This window comes from Anser cygnoides, chromosome 2 (genome assembly GCF_040182565.1).
Source record: "Anser cygnoides isolate HZ-2024a breed goose chromosome 2, Taihu_goose_T2T_genome, whole genome shotgun sequence".
In the NCBI taxonomy this organism is placed as follows: Eukaryota; Metazoa; Chordata; class Aves; order Anseriformes; family Anatidae; genus Anser; species Anser cygnoides.
In genome coordinates this window covers 40,010,334-40,025,007 of record NC_089874.1, presented here as the reverse complement: position 1 = coordinate 40,025,007, position 14,674 = coordinate 40,010,334, and the positions used below count along the sequence as shown (strand labels likewise).

The window sequence follows — 14,674 nt, the reverse complement described above, 5'->3', positions numbered from 1 at the left end:
GTAAGTGTTAACTGTGATGTAATTCTGCTTCTGCTCACATTATCAATAGGAGTGATTATTTTAAATTTCAGATTCAAGAACATTTTGTGCTGGCATGCACCTAAAACTGACAACTAGAAAATCGTTTCGGCTGTGCAGTTTGAAAGGATTCCATTGTCTGGGAAATTTTCTGTTTGAATGGGTTACCGCTTAGTCTTAGCAGCTTGAAAAATAAGCTAAATAGGATGAACTCATCCTCGGTTTGTTTTATATGAACTTGTGTTTCATTTACTGAGAGGGAATGAGAAATCGTTGGGAGGCATGGGAAGTTTTAGACAAACTTAATGAAATGGGTGAGCTACTACTGCACTGTTTATGATTTGGAGGCACAGTAAGTGTTAGGATCTCATTCAGTTTTTAGTTTGAAGAATTCAAAGATACAAAGGAGAAACAATGCTTTATTTGCAGTGGTGTGTTTGCCGAGTACTCTGCATTATGCAGATCACTGGTGTGGGGTTGGCTCCTAGCACACCACGAAATGCATATTATTTTAAGCCTTTAGGGGTCTCAGAGCTGTTAAATATTTGTGCAGAGTTTAGTTTTGTAGCATGATGGAAATCTTCCTTAGCCTTACAGCTGGGCTGGCTGCATACCCTAAAAACATGCTGGAGCGTATAGCTATGCCTAAGCAATGTAGTGCTGCAGTACTGGGCTGGGATGTACAGTTGCAATATAATGCTGCAAGTTCGTGCTGCTCAAAAGCAGAAATTTGATATATTTTTTTTTAATTGCAATCTGGAAAAAAATATGATTCTTTGTTATATGACATCTTATCTCGCCTCTGTTAATTTATCACTGCATAATATTTAGAATGAACGCACAACAGAGAGTTAGAGAATTTCTGGGACATTCAGCAGCTTCCTCAGTTTCATTAAATATTGAATCAGGAGTTCACTTCAAGCTGTAAGAGAAGTATTTTTGTTATATTCTGAGCCCTATCATATGAGTGCTATACTCTGTAACATGCTAAGCATCATTTTCTTATTTTTATAAAACTAAAAATACTGGGGGTGAGGGGTGGGGATGTCTTTAACAGCGAAATCCATCAATTATGAAAGCAGATTGATTTATTTTTTTTATAAACTACCGTAACAGAAAAAAAAGAAATTGGATGAGTTCTCAGAACTGTTCAGAGTTCCTTCTGAAGATGTATTTGCAATGCTTTAGCTTTACTACATTTTCCAAACATTGAGGAAGAATAGCCAAGCATTATAGTTTTAGGCTTGAGTAATTTGGGTTAAGTCTCTTCAGCATTAAAAACTAGTGATGTTAGGTTAATTTTTTGGTTATTTCTGTTTGTTTGTTTGCTGCCTTTTAATATGATTGCAAGTGCTAAATGGGATATATATATTTTTTTTTTCTTTTTTGCAGTCAGTTTCACAATTACCTGTATGACTAGGATTAGAAGTTACAGTTTCCTGAAGTTATACGGGTTAGAGTATTAGATATATGTTCACTGGGTAGTATTTAATTTATTTTTTCTGTTTTTCTATAATTTTCAGAAACACATAATGTTGATCAAACTTATTTTGCTGTTATATCTTTGGAAAAATACCAACTCCTGTTTCACATGCTCATTTGTTTTCTGGTGCAACACAAGTTTTTAATTGGAACAAACTGGGTTGTGCTTTCTCCCTGCTTTTAGGAAATCTCACTTTTGAGAGAAGAGCTAAAAGTTTCAGTTAGGCAGGTTTTCAGTATGCTGTGTTCAGACTGAAACTTCCTTTAATATTAAGTTTTAAATGGATGTTCTCCTTTCTGTCCGCATAACAAAGCATGATCTAATGGGGATAATGTTTACCTGTGGCTGTTCTTGGTGTTTTCCTGGTCCGTCTGTGAGAAGCCAGAATGTCTGTAATCTCACCTGTCTCTGTTGTAACAGTGACTGCACAAAGCAGTATTGCACAAATCCAAATGAAAGCTAGACCGCGTACATCATGCACCCGCTTTGACTTGAAATTACTATAGCCATCATGTACGCAATATTAGAATTTTATATTTGCTGGAAAAAAAAAAAAATCCTTTCAATATTAGTAAAGAATTCCAGGATATTTCTTTCCTTGTGCATGGTGTTTTGGGGCCACCTAAAGAAAAGAGAGGGAAGAAAAAGAAAATATTCATGTATGTTTGTATACATCTTAGTTGTTTTTCTGGGTCTTCTTGACTAATTGGTGCTGATGTAAGGTAGCGTTGTGAGTTAACACACATACAGCATTAAGGCTGAAATAAATACTGAAATGGGAAGTAAGACCTAGTCCTCTGAAAATGTTTTTCTTATGTAGCAAGTAATAGTGGGTGAAGTGAGTTTCTTAAGCATCAAAGAGAAAAGTTACTAAATTCCAAAATCAGTCATAGGGTTTCTTGCTTTCTTTAAACCTGTAGCCTGCAAGATTTGGGGCTGAAATAACGTATATGGTACTATTAGAGCCGAGCCTTCAAATAATTAAACTAATGGTGATGGTTCTAATTACATATGCTTTTCTTTTACGTTGCACTGGAATTTTGATGGAGTGGTTTCAATAATTGCTAATTTTCACTCCCTATGCTATGCTTCGGAGCCTGTTGTTTGGTCACCGTGGATACGTTTGTTACTTATTCTATTGGTTTTGTGTTTGTCATTTTGAGTTGAACAGAAATATAGGATTGTAATAATAGTAAAAACCCTACAAAATGATGTAACGTTTATAGGGTAAGCCAAAAACCAATGAAAATAATAAATATCTGTTAAGTGTTTTAATAGGTATATGCTTTACACTCTAAAACATACACACATCCCCTAGAGCAACTTTTGCTTGCATTTATCCTTGAGGTAATATTTTAGCATAAGGTAAAAGTCACTTGCAACCATTTGCTACCGAAAGGAGAGGAGAAACGGTGGGTGGCTGTCAGTGCAAAGCGGTAATCAGGGACCTCCTCCGGTTCTACTCCATGCGAAGGCTCTGCCGTGGCCACCGGGTGTACATAGCTGGTCGCTGCCATCTCTACCAAAAAAGGTCCCGCCGACCGCTGCTGCCTTGGCTCGGCCACCTCGCCAGCACAGTGCGTTGCTCCAGCAGCTGGATGGAGCTGACTTGCCCGTGTGCATTGTGCTGGCCCATATGGAAGCCCCTTGGCTGGGGCAAGGCCGTGCAGGCTGGGTGGAAAGTGTCCCCGCTCTTCACAATTCAGATGGTGAAGGGGGAGGGAGAGCTTTTGGAGCGTGTCGTGCACCACCGCGGTACGCGAGGGTCGCCCGCTGGAGGAGATACTGCAGCGAAATTGCAGTTAAGGGACAGCGAGCACTGCTCTTGAGAGCTCTAATGGAGCTGGGAGGAAAGCCAATCCTCCACCCCACTGCCCCCTCCCCAATACCTTGTCCTTACTGAAGAAGCACAAACAAAAAAGGAACTGAAATTAAAATTTACCACCAAAAAAAAAAAAAAAGGAAAAAAAAGAAAGAGAGAGAGAAAATGGAACCTTGTACAGTGACAGTGAGCTCCACTAACCTGTTTCTTTTTTGTGTATTCCCCCCTACCCCCCAACTCCCCTGCCCTCTGTGGACCAATTACTGATTTAAGTAATGTCTGTGCTCAGTGTTTCCATTCACATTATACAGGAAATCTAATATATTGGGGTGGAAATGAATATCCTATGGGATAAAATAATAGAGCTCATAATGGGGAAAAAGACAAACAAATATTGCCTGAAAATGCCATCACATTTCTGTTTGCATGTTGGCTGTTTTCATTTTCAGTGTATTTTTCTCCAGCCAATGTTGTAGAGTGTAGTAATTCATCTGCATACATGCTACTATTCTGAGTATCACTTTTTATTTCTGGAACACTTTCTTGTAGAAGAGATTCATGCTGGATGACTCATGGAAGAAAAAATACCCCCCACACCCCAAATCTCACCACCTCTTTAAAGAAAACATGTTGTACAAACCAAACAACCAAAAAAACCCCACATGTTTCTGCAGTTTCAGTGAAAATATTTAGTTGTCACCGGTTTGTTTTTAAGAGGTTATATTTTCTTCTAGGTTAGACACTGCAGAGGCCTTTCATTGCATTTCTGTTTTTCTTCATTTAAGACAGGATGAATCACTGATGATAAGACTATGCTTTTAAAATGTTTTGAGAAATGCAGATACTGGATTATGAACTGTACTCTATTTTATCACCAGCCATCTGCAATAAGAAAGTGTAGCTAATATATAATGGATGCTGAAAGTGACAGAAGAATTCAGCTGAGCAAGCCAATGTATAGGAGCTAGAGATCTACAGGAACCTTATGTTTATACTTGGAACTTTACAGCCTCCCAGGCAGTGAAGTTCATATCTTGAAGCACTGAATAATGATTAATGCATGTATACATAATAATAACTATTAAAAAAAAAAAACTGCTGAAAATTACCGGAACTGTTCTGTGTTAGATTATACCATTTTAGATTCTGTTGCAGAAACTGTTCATTTAATATATCTCTAAATATATTCAGTATGTTACCATAAATAAAGGGGTGATTTCAATATTTCACCAAAAAATAAAAAATAATTAAAAAAAAATGTCCCAGTGTTACCCTTTTTGTGGTTGGCATAACTACTCCAAAATCAAAATTGGAATTAGTGGTTTATGGCTTCATTAGTGAAGAATAGGTCACGGTTGCTTCAGCTGAAAGTCTTTAACAAAAAAGTGTATGCGTGTGCGTGAATGTGAACATGTGTCTGTCTATGTGTGTTTTAAGTAGGGTGGCAATAGAATCTCATATTCCACCCCGTCTTAACTAATGTCTTATTTCTGTTAAGAAATTAAATATAAAGTCAAAACTATGTTTTTTAAATTTTCATTGTGATGTCATGCTTCCGTCCTTTTTCGACTTTTTTTTTTTTTTCCCTGAATGACAGTTTACATACATTATTTTTATAAAATATTTTAAGCTAATGAGATTGAGTGCAGAATTATCTCTGAGTCCAGTGGTTTCTACCTCTTGGTGCCTATATGCAAATATCCTTCCATATTATTTGGATTCTCTTTTATGGCTTGATGGTAGGTTTAGAAATGCTTGCAATTACAAAAATGCTAATCAGGTTACAGGAATACTTTTTAAGCTTTTGACCCTCATTACACTAAAGAAAATGACGATTCTTTAAAAAAGAAGAAATAGATCTGGACTTGATAAAGGAAACATTTCAATTTAGTGTTAGATCGTGAAAAGTTCTTGAAATTCAGTAAAGGTCATAAGAGTTTCAGTTTTAAAAAGGAGTCGTTACATGTAATATATGGCAAAGATTACTTTTGCAGCTGAAATTGATGATTGTTAACATTCAGAGAACATAAATCAAAAGATGTTGGCTAGAAATACAAAGCCTGAAGTGTGTGAGATTGTAGTTGAATCAATTTGCTGGGGTTGAAAGTGGGAAGAAGCTTTGCTCTGTCCTAGTGTTAAGTCATTACATTGCCCCGCCACAGTCTGTAGGGCAGCATGTTTTCTCACTGCTTTTAGCAGTATGTTTCTGCAAAGTCCACTAAGGGGTGAAAAATCTGTTCCATAAAGCTGCGTTATTGGCATGTTCCTATATATGTAGACCTTCTTGCACATTTTATTAACCACTTCTTTCAGTTCATTCATCCAGTGCTCATAAACATGTTCCCCTCAAACAATTTATTTTTATTTTTTTTGGCTTTGCACATACATGTGCACAGTGATCACTGATCATATGTGTGGTATGACAACTTAAAGAAGTTGCCAAGGCCTAGATCAAACATGAAACAAGAAAATGCAATTTGATTCAAATATAATTTGAAATTGGAATTGCAGGAAAGGCTTTTACGAACATTCAGTTGTTATACATTTAACTCATGTTAACATCTCTGACAATACAGCCCTGTCTCTTTTGATGCTTTGAAATTATATCCATTTAATACTTTTACATTTAGTAATACATTTAGGCCGGAAAAAAAAGGTAAGACATTTTGAGCCCTTATCTAGAGCATTTAAACAAATGTGCTAGTTCTCTCTCTCTCTTTCGCTCCCTCTCTCTACTATGTCTGCTTTGGCAAAGGCCACAACTATTTTAAAAAGTTGGGGTGAGATAGCTTTTTATTATTATTATTATTATTATTTTAATAACACAACTAGCTGGCTGAACCAGTTGTTTGGAAATTATGAAAAAATCTTTCATCACTATGGGATCAGGTCCTGGCTCTGTTACCCAGCCAACTAATTTACTCTGTTTTATAGTCACTGTTGATGTCAGAATTTAAAACCATAATGTACCACTTGCTTTTCAAGTAAAGCTTGAAACACTCCTGAGATTTGGTAACATACAGTATCTTCATCTCTGAAGCAATTACAGGAGATACAAAAATGAGATTAACTTGGCATGTCTACAAACTTTGAGTACAGCCATTTGAAATTTTAGCATATGCTTAGGATTTCAAAGGGCTTTGGCTCATATTAGTAATTTTTATGATGTGTATTGTTAATGTGTTCTGTTTATTATGATGCAAACTGGCAGTCTCTTCCCCAGGCCTCTCCATCAGAAAACAAGTTAGAGTCTAAAAAGTGGTTTTATGTTAGAAACTGCTTTATGAAGAACAAAGGAAGAAAGCTAGGCTTCATTTCCTCTTTGATTATTACTTCACATAGGTTCTTATGTTTATTTACCTTTGTACTGTAATCAAGAAAAGTAGGTGGACAGTCCACTTCATTCAAAACAAAAGCCATGACAATTTTCTCAGCTTCTTTTGTTCTTGCTGACCTTGTTTACTCAATTTGTTTACTGTGGAGTGTAGTAAGTTATGAAGACGGAGGGAGATAATGGCTATATTTTCCAATACTGTTACCCATCACTGGGTTAGGGATCAATATTGAAGGGGGGGGGGTGGGGGGAAGGCAAAAACATGCAGAACTTTGGCAAGGTCTACAATTTTAAATGCACAAGGAAGGAGGAGGTGGGGAGGAAGCAAGTCTTGGCACTGCAAGAAATATCAATGCTCTTCTTTCAGTGCCAAGTCATTTTTCAGTAGTGACCTGGGGCTCCACTGTCTCTATAGTGCAATGTTTAGCAAATTAGTTTTTGTTTGCTGGTATTTACCTGTGAAAACCAATCCACTCACCTCCTGTCAAAACCAGCCATATATCATGGCCATTTAGTTTGCCAGATATGTGACTATTGCATAGCAAGCACACTGCTCCTTTTTTTTGTTTGTTTTTGTTATTACTAGTAAGCGATGATGCTGTAAGCAGCAATTTTTTCAACAGTGGAACTTACATGAGCTTGTCTGCTTCTAGGTAGCATGGAAAAAAAAGATAGCTTTGCTTCAACCCTTCACGTAGCATCTGTTATTTTTGGTAACCATTTTTATTTCTTTAAGAAGGAAAAACAAACAGGCGAACCTGAAGGCTTACCTAACCTATTTAATTTTGCTGTGTTTATAAATGATAAATTCTAGAAGTCAAACAGGCTATAAAATGGTGTGTGTGCATGGGTATATTTAAATCCTCTCCCTTTTTGTCTCTCCCTCTGTCTGAAGTCATGGCAGCCAAAATGATATTAGTGCTGTAAAGCATTGTAGTGTTTTTTTTCTCGTATTCTTACATGCTTTTAGCACTCAAGACATGATGTAATCATCTACAAACATTTGACTCACCAATCCTGACCACAGTCTGTCTACCTCGTAAAACCAGTTTAGTCCTCCACTCCACATGCAGTGCTAGGACACGTACACTAAATTCCTAATAGTGCATTTAATTTCTGTTGGCTGAATTCTTAGTATCACTGAGTACTTGGAAATTGCATTGGTCCACACAGTATGATTGTTCCCTTTCTTTCTTTACTAAGAAAGATTCTGAATTAAATCTTTTTCTTTTCAGTTGAATTGAAGTAACAATTTTCAATACATTTATAGATGGCCGGTGCTTTTCCTTTTTTTTTTTCTTTCTTTCTTTCTTTCTTATTAATACTTTACAATATTTTTATAGAACGCCAAAGATACCCTCTTGCATAGGTACAGCTGATAAACCTACTCAATGCTAATTAGCACCCCACCATTTGGGTTCCCAGAGTTCAGTAGCAGCTGGATATCTGCATCTCTTTGGATATGATGTATAGAAAGAACACTGCCTTGCAGAAATGTCTGCCTATATTCAAGACGATGTATATGAGACAAGTGCCCTTCATATTAGCATTTTTACATTTAGCTCTACACTCTCTAACAGTGCATGCAATAGACCGCCTTCCCAATGTAAACAGGTATTTCAAGGTAAAAAGAATCAGTGGCGTCAAAGAAGGATGCTGCTCCACAAGAAATAAGCCCTGCAGATATGTAGATTCACATAAATGCATTGAATGTAGTAAAGCAGTAAAAGACTAAAAACAAAACAAAATCAAAGCAACATTTGAAATCTCTTTAGCAATATAGATACAACTGAAAGGTGATTGCTGAAAGCCTTAAAGATTATGAAACATATATAAACTGCTGCCAGAGGAAGGCAGACAGGCAGCAGGTAAAACCCCTGTGGCGTGCTGGTGCTGCAGTAGAATGGCACTGGCAGCACTGCTCCACTTGAGCACCCTGTTATGACCGTGCAAAACTGCTACATTTTGACCTTAGTGACTAACTTAAAGCAAAGTTGTCATCACGTGGCAATATCAGCATGCAGAGAAGAAAAATTATGTAAATAGTCTGAAATTAACCTTGTGAAGGCAATGAATGATGACAGTAGATATTGCTGTGGACACTCTGACAACTCTATAGAATTTAGAAACATAATACAGGTGTAGAACGTAATTTTTATTGCTTATTGCCCTATGTCCTAATTTTAGTTATTCTAAGTCCAATATATCAAAACCAGTCCACATAGTGACAAAAGCAGCACGGAATCATCTCAGGTAGGCAGGTAATATTTAGCATTAAAAGAACAATAACAATTAACACTCCTAAAATATTCCTCAGTTTGTTCTAACTATGTTCATGTCATTTGTGTAAGCTTTTTGTGCTCTTCCAGTAGGAAGATTTCTTCATGGGAATAATCACAAAAAAGAACAATTACATGATGCTTTACTTAAATTTATTAAATGACTATTTATGTTAAAAGCTATGCCAGCATATTTTTGGCAATACAAAGCTCAATTTAGATTCTTCCAGCCTGGAAACAGAAATAGCGCCATCTGACCTCACAATATAGTCAAACGACTTATGAATATTTTATATCAAATATCTGTTTGAGAGACCCCAGCTGAGCTAATATCTGCAAAATCACAAAGATAAAAAAAAATAATGTTCATTCAAAATTATTAGCCCCTTTTAGGAAGCTCTCAGTAATAAATGACTAATGTTGTTAGAGAATATTTGCAATAGTAGATAAGTTAATCTTTTAAGAAATCTTTCCAAGTTGCCTCTGACAGGCAGAGCTCCAGTTTTGCAGGTTCTTCCATCTGTGTAGCCAACTTCTGTTCTAGTAAATAACGTATGGAGCTTGAGGTAATATTGCTGGTTTGTCTGAAAAATGTTGGGCAGTTTTTGAAATTTGTTGATATGTATATATCAAGAATCTTTCAGCAATAACTGAGCTTTCCTCACTGATATTTTTACTGAGACAGATCTTTTATTCACAGTGAAGGAAGAAGTATTTAGAAAGTAATTATTATTTGTAATGAACTGTGGAAAGTGTTGGACTGTGTTAATAGATTTGCTCGAACTCAATTTCAGTTACTGGACCTAACATGCTGAGAGACTTCCATGGCTCCCAGTAAAGTAAGAGTTTCAACTGTGCTGGAAATATTAAATCAGACCTAGCCTAATTAAGGTAACTGTCAAATAATTTGTAACAGTTCTGTTTAATATTTTCTATAACTTCAAATATGAATTAAATGCTCTTTAAAAGTCTTAAATTGATCATCAACAGCATAGTCCAACTTTGGCAGCTGCTTGGGCAGCAGATCTGGGATAGAGGACATTGGCATGCCCAGCAGCATTAAGTTGTAATTTTCTTCTTTATCCACCACCCAGCTGGAAGTACAGGAGGGAGGAGGCTTTATCTGTTTGGGTAACATTTCTTGCTGAAACAGTTGTTCTCTGTCTCTTTGTGAGATGAGACACTTTAAGATATGGAAACACAAGTTGAGACAAGTTGGACAACTTGAATTGCCCTGGTCTGGCATGGGGAGCCACACTTATGGGAAGATGCACCTGCAGGAGGGAATGCACTGCTGCAAGTCTCCCTGTGCCAAAGGAATTCTGCAGACCTGTGCTGGAAAACTCCATCAATTCTCTTGCTCACCTGAGCTTTGGTTTCTGTAGAAAGGCTCAGGGATTAACAGGCAGTGAAAGCTATACTGACTTTCCTGTTTTTCAGGAAGTGTTTTAAAACCACCAGCCTTTTTCCAGAAGCCGGCAAACTCTCAGCTGCAAACAAAATAGTCATTATTACCCTTTTTAATTTCTGTTACAAAGTCATCAAGACCAATAATGACACTATGAAACTCTTCTCAAGTCAGATGAACAATTTATCTCTATGTTTCCCTAAATCCATATTAATTTCTATTGTTTTATATATGTATATATACATATATTAAAGTTACCATGATTGTGCTTTTTAGTCTTTTTAGATTTACATTTGCAAGCGGTTTGTGTATGTGTATAGGATGGAGGCTTGAAAGTTTTTCTGATACTATGTACAGTATATCTTAATTCACAATAGTCCTATTTCAATTCTATTGAGTTTTAAGGGGGCAACCTCCCCAGTGATTTGTTGGACTGGAACACCTTTTTGACACGCTACTGGCAATAATATTAAAGAGATCAGGACAATTCAATGTCTAGTTAGTAGTTTATGGTGATTTTTCTCCAGCTTACAGGCTCTGCACTAGTTAAATGCAACTGCAGCAGTAAGGAAAAGCTGTAGGGGGCTTATAAAAAAGATGGAGAACAACTCTTTGCTCAATCAGATAATGATAGGACAAGGGGAATGGTTTTAAATTAAAAGAGGGGAGATTTAGATTAGAGGTTAGGAGGAAATTCTTCACTCAGAGGGTGGTGAGGCACTGGAACAGGTTGCCCAGAGAGGTTGTGGGTGCCCCATCTCTGGAGGTGTTCAAGACCAGGTTGGATGAGGCCCTGAGCAACCAGATCTAGTGGGTGGCATCCCTGCCTATGGCAGGGGGGTTGGAACTAGATTATCTTAAAAATCCCTTCCAACCCAAACAATTCTATAATTCTGTGATTCATTCTTTAATGTCCCCCTCGTTCTTCCTGATATAAGCAGAGGAGGCTTAACATTTTACTAAGAGTATCACCTGATACAACTCTGTTGAAGTCTATGACCACAAATCATACCAAGTGATAATTTCTGTGGGTTTGAAGCTTTGCCAGAAAAAGCTGAATTTGGATGAAGAACATTTCCAGTCCCTAAGATCGATCTTAACATTCCCAATTGTGTGCCTGAAACTGCTCAATGGACACTTATTAAAATCATATATGTGTAAGAATTTCTAGTGACAAGAAAACTTTATTTTTTAATTAGAATATTGGTTTGACTTTTGAATATGTCACTTTGGAATGGCCAAATAACATTAAGCTGTTATAAAAATAGGGGATTTGAAATTTATAGTGAATTTTAGGCAGAAAGAGATAAAATTCTGTACTGAATCATGCCTGGTAAGAGGTCCATGCATTTTAAATAAAAGCAATGACTTAAGAGTTTTAAAAATAGATTTTAATGGAAAAGAATTAAAAAAAAATTCTAGTTCCCCTGAGGTGTGTACATACGTATGTTGTCTTACATGTTGTTTCAGTGTGACATAGCCCTCTAAGAAAAATCTCATGCCAACCTCTGCCTGGCTCTCAATGAGAAGAAGGAATCCTGAAATCCTGTGCATTGACAAAGTTATCACCAAGGTGTTTTATATCAGAAATCTTTTGGGCTTTTTTTTTTTTTAATACAAATGAAAATTAGGGTCTTGAAGGCTCTTTGTGCTTGCCCTGCCCTTTTAGTTTCCCAGATATTGTAAGGTTTTTTTTTTGTTTTGTTTTTTTGTTTTTTTTTGGTCTCTGTCTCCAGTACAGGTATGGATTGTAGTTCTGGAGAAAAATATTGGGACAAAATTTATGAAACAACCTATCTTTGTTTCTTCTGTAAGGCTAGAGACTAATTTACATCCCATTTGGAATTTGGCTTTCCCTTCTAATAATGGCATTTGGCAAAACAATAAATAAAGACAGCAGTATTTACATATAAGTATTTTCATCAGATACTAGCAGAAGAGAATTAAGGGATGTAGCTGTAGAATCTTTGTTTCATAATCCTCTAAAGAAAGGTTTGATTGCTTGGATTTTTACATGTCAGATCTGGTATTTCTGTGTTGGTATTGTAGGTGTATAATATACATATTCATATATTATATATAGATAACATACAATTATACATAAGTATGTGTGTATGTATGTATATTAAAAGAATTTACAATCTCTGATTCCTTGTCCCTCAACTTCAATAATAAATAATAATAATAATAATAATAAATAATAATAATAAACAAAGTGGCTAGGGTGACAGGAGCAGATTTTAGTTCTGAGTGTTTTGCAAATGGAAGTGCCTTCCACATACCCAAACCAGGGCTGACAATTTCCAGAAGCAGATGGGAGTGTTTCTAGTAGGTTAATATGAGACAGATTTCTGGAGTATTCTGGTTTACCCTTTTTATGCTCCAAGTTCTCATCTTGCCCTGTATAGAGAGCTTTTGTTCCGTATTTTGTAATTTGGAGTTGGGCACCTAAAAGCTATGTATTGCAACATCCAATTTGTACTTATACCCTCTGTAAGTCCTTGCATAAATCAGTTTTGGCTCAGCCTCCTAGAGAATGAGGGAGCTATCCTGGAGTAGGAGAGCTATCAAGACTTAACTGTTTCTGTAGAGGAAGTTATAGTGAAACACTGAAAAGTCTTACTGATGCAAGAAAGAAACATTTTGGTGAGAACCAAATTCTCAGGTTAAGATTTTAAAAGCAAGTGGTTTGTTCACTTCAAACCACTGAACACTGAATTACAACTACGACTATTGACTTGCTCAGTCTCTTTTTGCTGTTCATGTATCTCCACCAGCCTTGGTACTCCAAGTCTACAGACTTAGTAGCATGACCAGACTTAGTCTTGGAAATGCTCCACAAAAATTGGTGTGTCAAACAATGCATGGTGGAATAACCTAAATGTGAACTCTACATTGCTTTGTTTTGTGTCTGGCATGCACTATTATTTTACATGTAACTTTAAGCACTTCATAACATTTCCATTAATACTGTTGATGGTTGACCTTGAACACAGACATACATTTTACTTTTACCACTTTTGCAATTGCATATACTAAAGTCGCTGAACACATGACTGCTTTTTGTGAACTTAAATGGTAGTTTAAGTAAGAAATAAAATGCAGATTTTTATTTTTTTCATACATGTGATAGCAACAGAATCTACAAAGCAACACCAAACAACTGTATGTACTCTAGGTCTTCTTAACCCATTTTAAGTATAATTTAGCTGTCTGAAGAACATAATAAAGAAATCCTGGCACTCCCTATTTAAATTCTATCTTTATCCAGACAAGATTACCCATATTCTCCCCCAAGTACACATGAAACAAAATAGCCAGAAATACAGGTTTGTAGAATCTTTCCTTAGATGTTAAAGTTTTTCTGTATTGCGTAAATGAAGGCAACCCCACTGTGAAGTTACAGATATCTGGTATTTGAGGTAAGAGAGCAGAAAGTGGAAGGTCCCAGCCTAACACAGCTGCATTGACACAATAACTCTGCCAATATTGGTAGTTTGGTGCTGAAGATGGGTGTGAAAATCTTAACTTAAATTTTATCATGACTTGGTCCACACTTTCTAAAGTTTTCATAAGAATTTCAGGTTAATGTACCCAAAACATTCTACTGTGAATCAGTTGATTTATGTTTGGTTTTGACTCCAGATCTGCAAAACTGGCATGAGCATAGCCTTTGGAATGCAACTCTTATACAGGCAAGCTGTGTTTGGTTTCAGGTTTCTTAGAGGCTTATATGCAAAAATGCCTCATTGCTTAAATTGATACCTCTAATTAAACATATTCAGTGCACTGCAATAGCTGTTCTTTAGTATTACAGCTCAGACTAATCCCCAGTGTAACTCTCCTTAAGTCAGTGGGGATAAACTAGGGCAGAGATAGGCCTCTTTCCCCCACAGTGTCTTTTTCAGTAAGTTTATGCTTCTTTTAATGCCATGTCTAGATACAAGAAGTATATTTTTGTCTCTGGAATAATCCCATTCTTTTTTAAAGATATGACGTCTGAAAGAAAATATGGAAGTCTCAGTATATCCTTGGTGATACTCTTTGAGTAACTTCATTTTCAGTCTGAGGCTTTGAGTCGTCCTTCAAATCCAGCACCCTCTGTTAAATTTGATTTCCTTTTTAGTAGAATAACATTTGTTTTTGTTGAAAACTCATTGTTATGGAACCTTTTGAATATTTAGTCAGATGGAGTCATGCAAATAAGAGAGAGACTACTTCTACATTCATGAATTAAAAAAGAATCAACTTTTCTGATGTCATTTCATTGATGGGAGGGACTGGGATAGTTAAATATATGCAGAAGTATTTGAAGGATTGAGGTGTCTCA

The 14,674-nt window shown here is 36.4% G+C and overlaps 1 protein-coding gene across 10 annotated transcripts in view; it reads left to right on the top strand.

Annotated features, from left to right (window-relative positions):
* ZNF385D (zinc finger protein 385D) overlaps positions 1-14,674 on the top strand; it is a 447,042-nt gene that overhangs the window by 281,528 nt on the left and 150,840 nt on the right. The gene's annotated exons all lie outside the window — the stretch shown is intronic.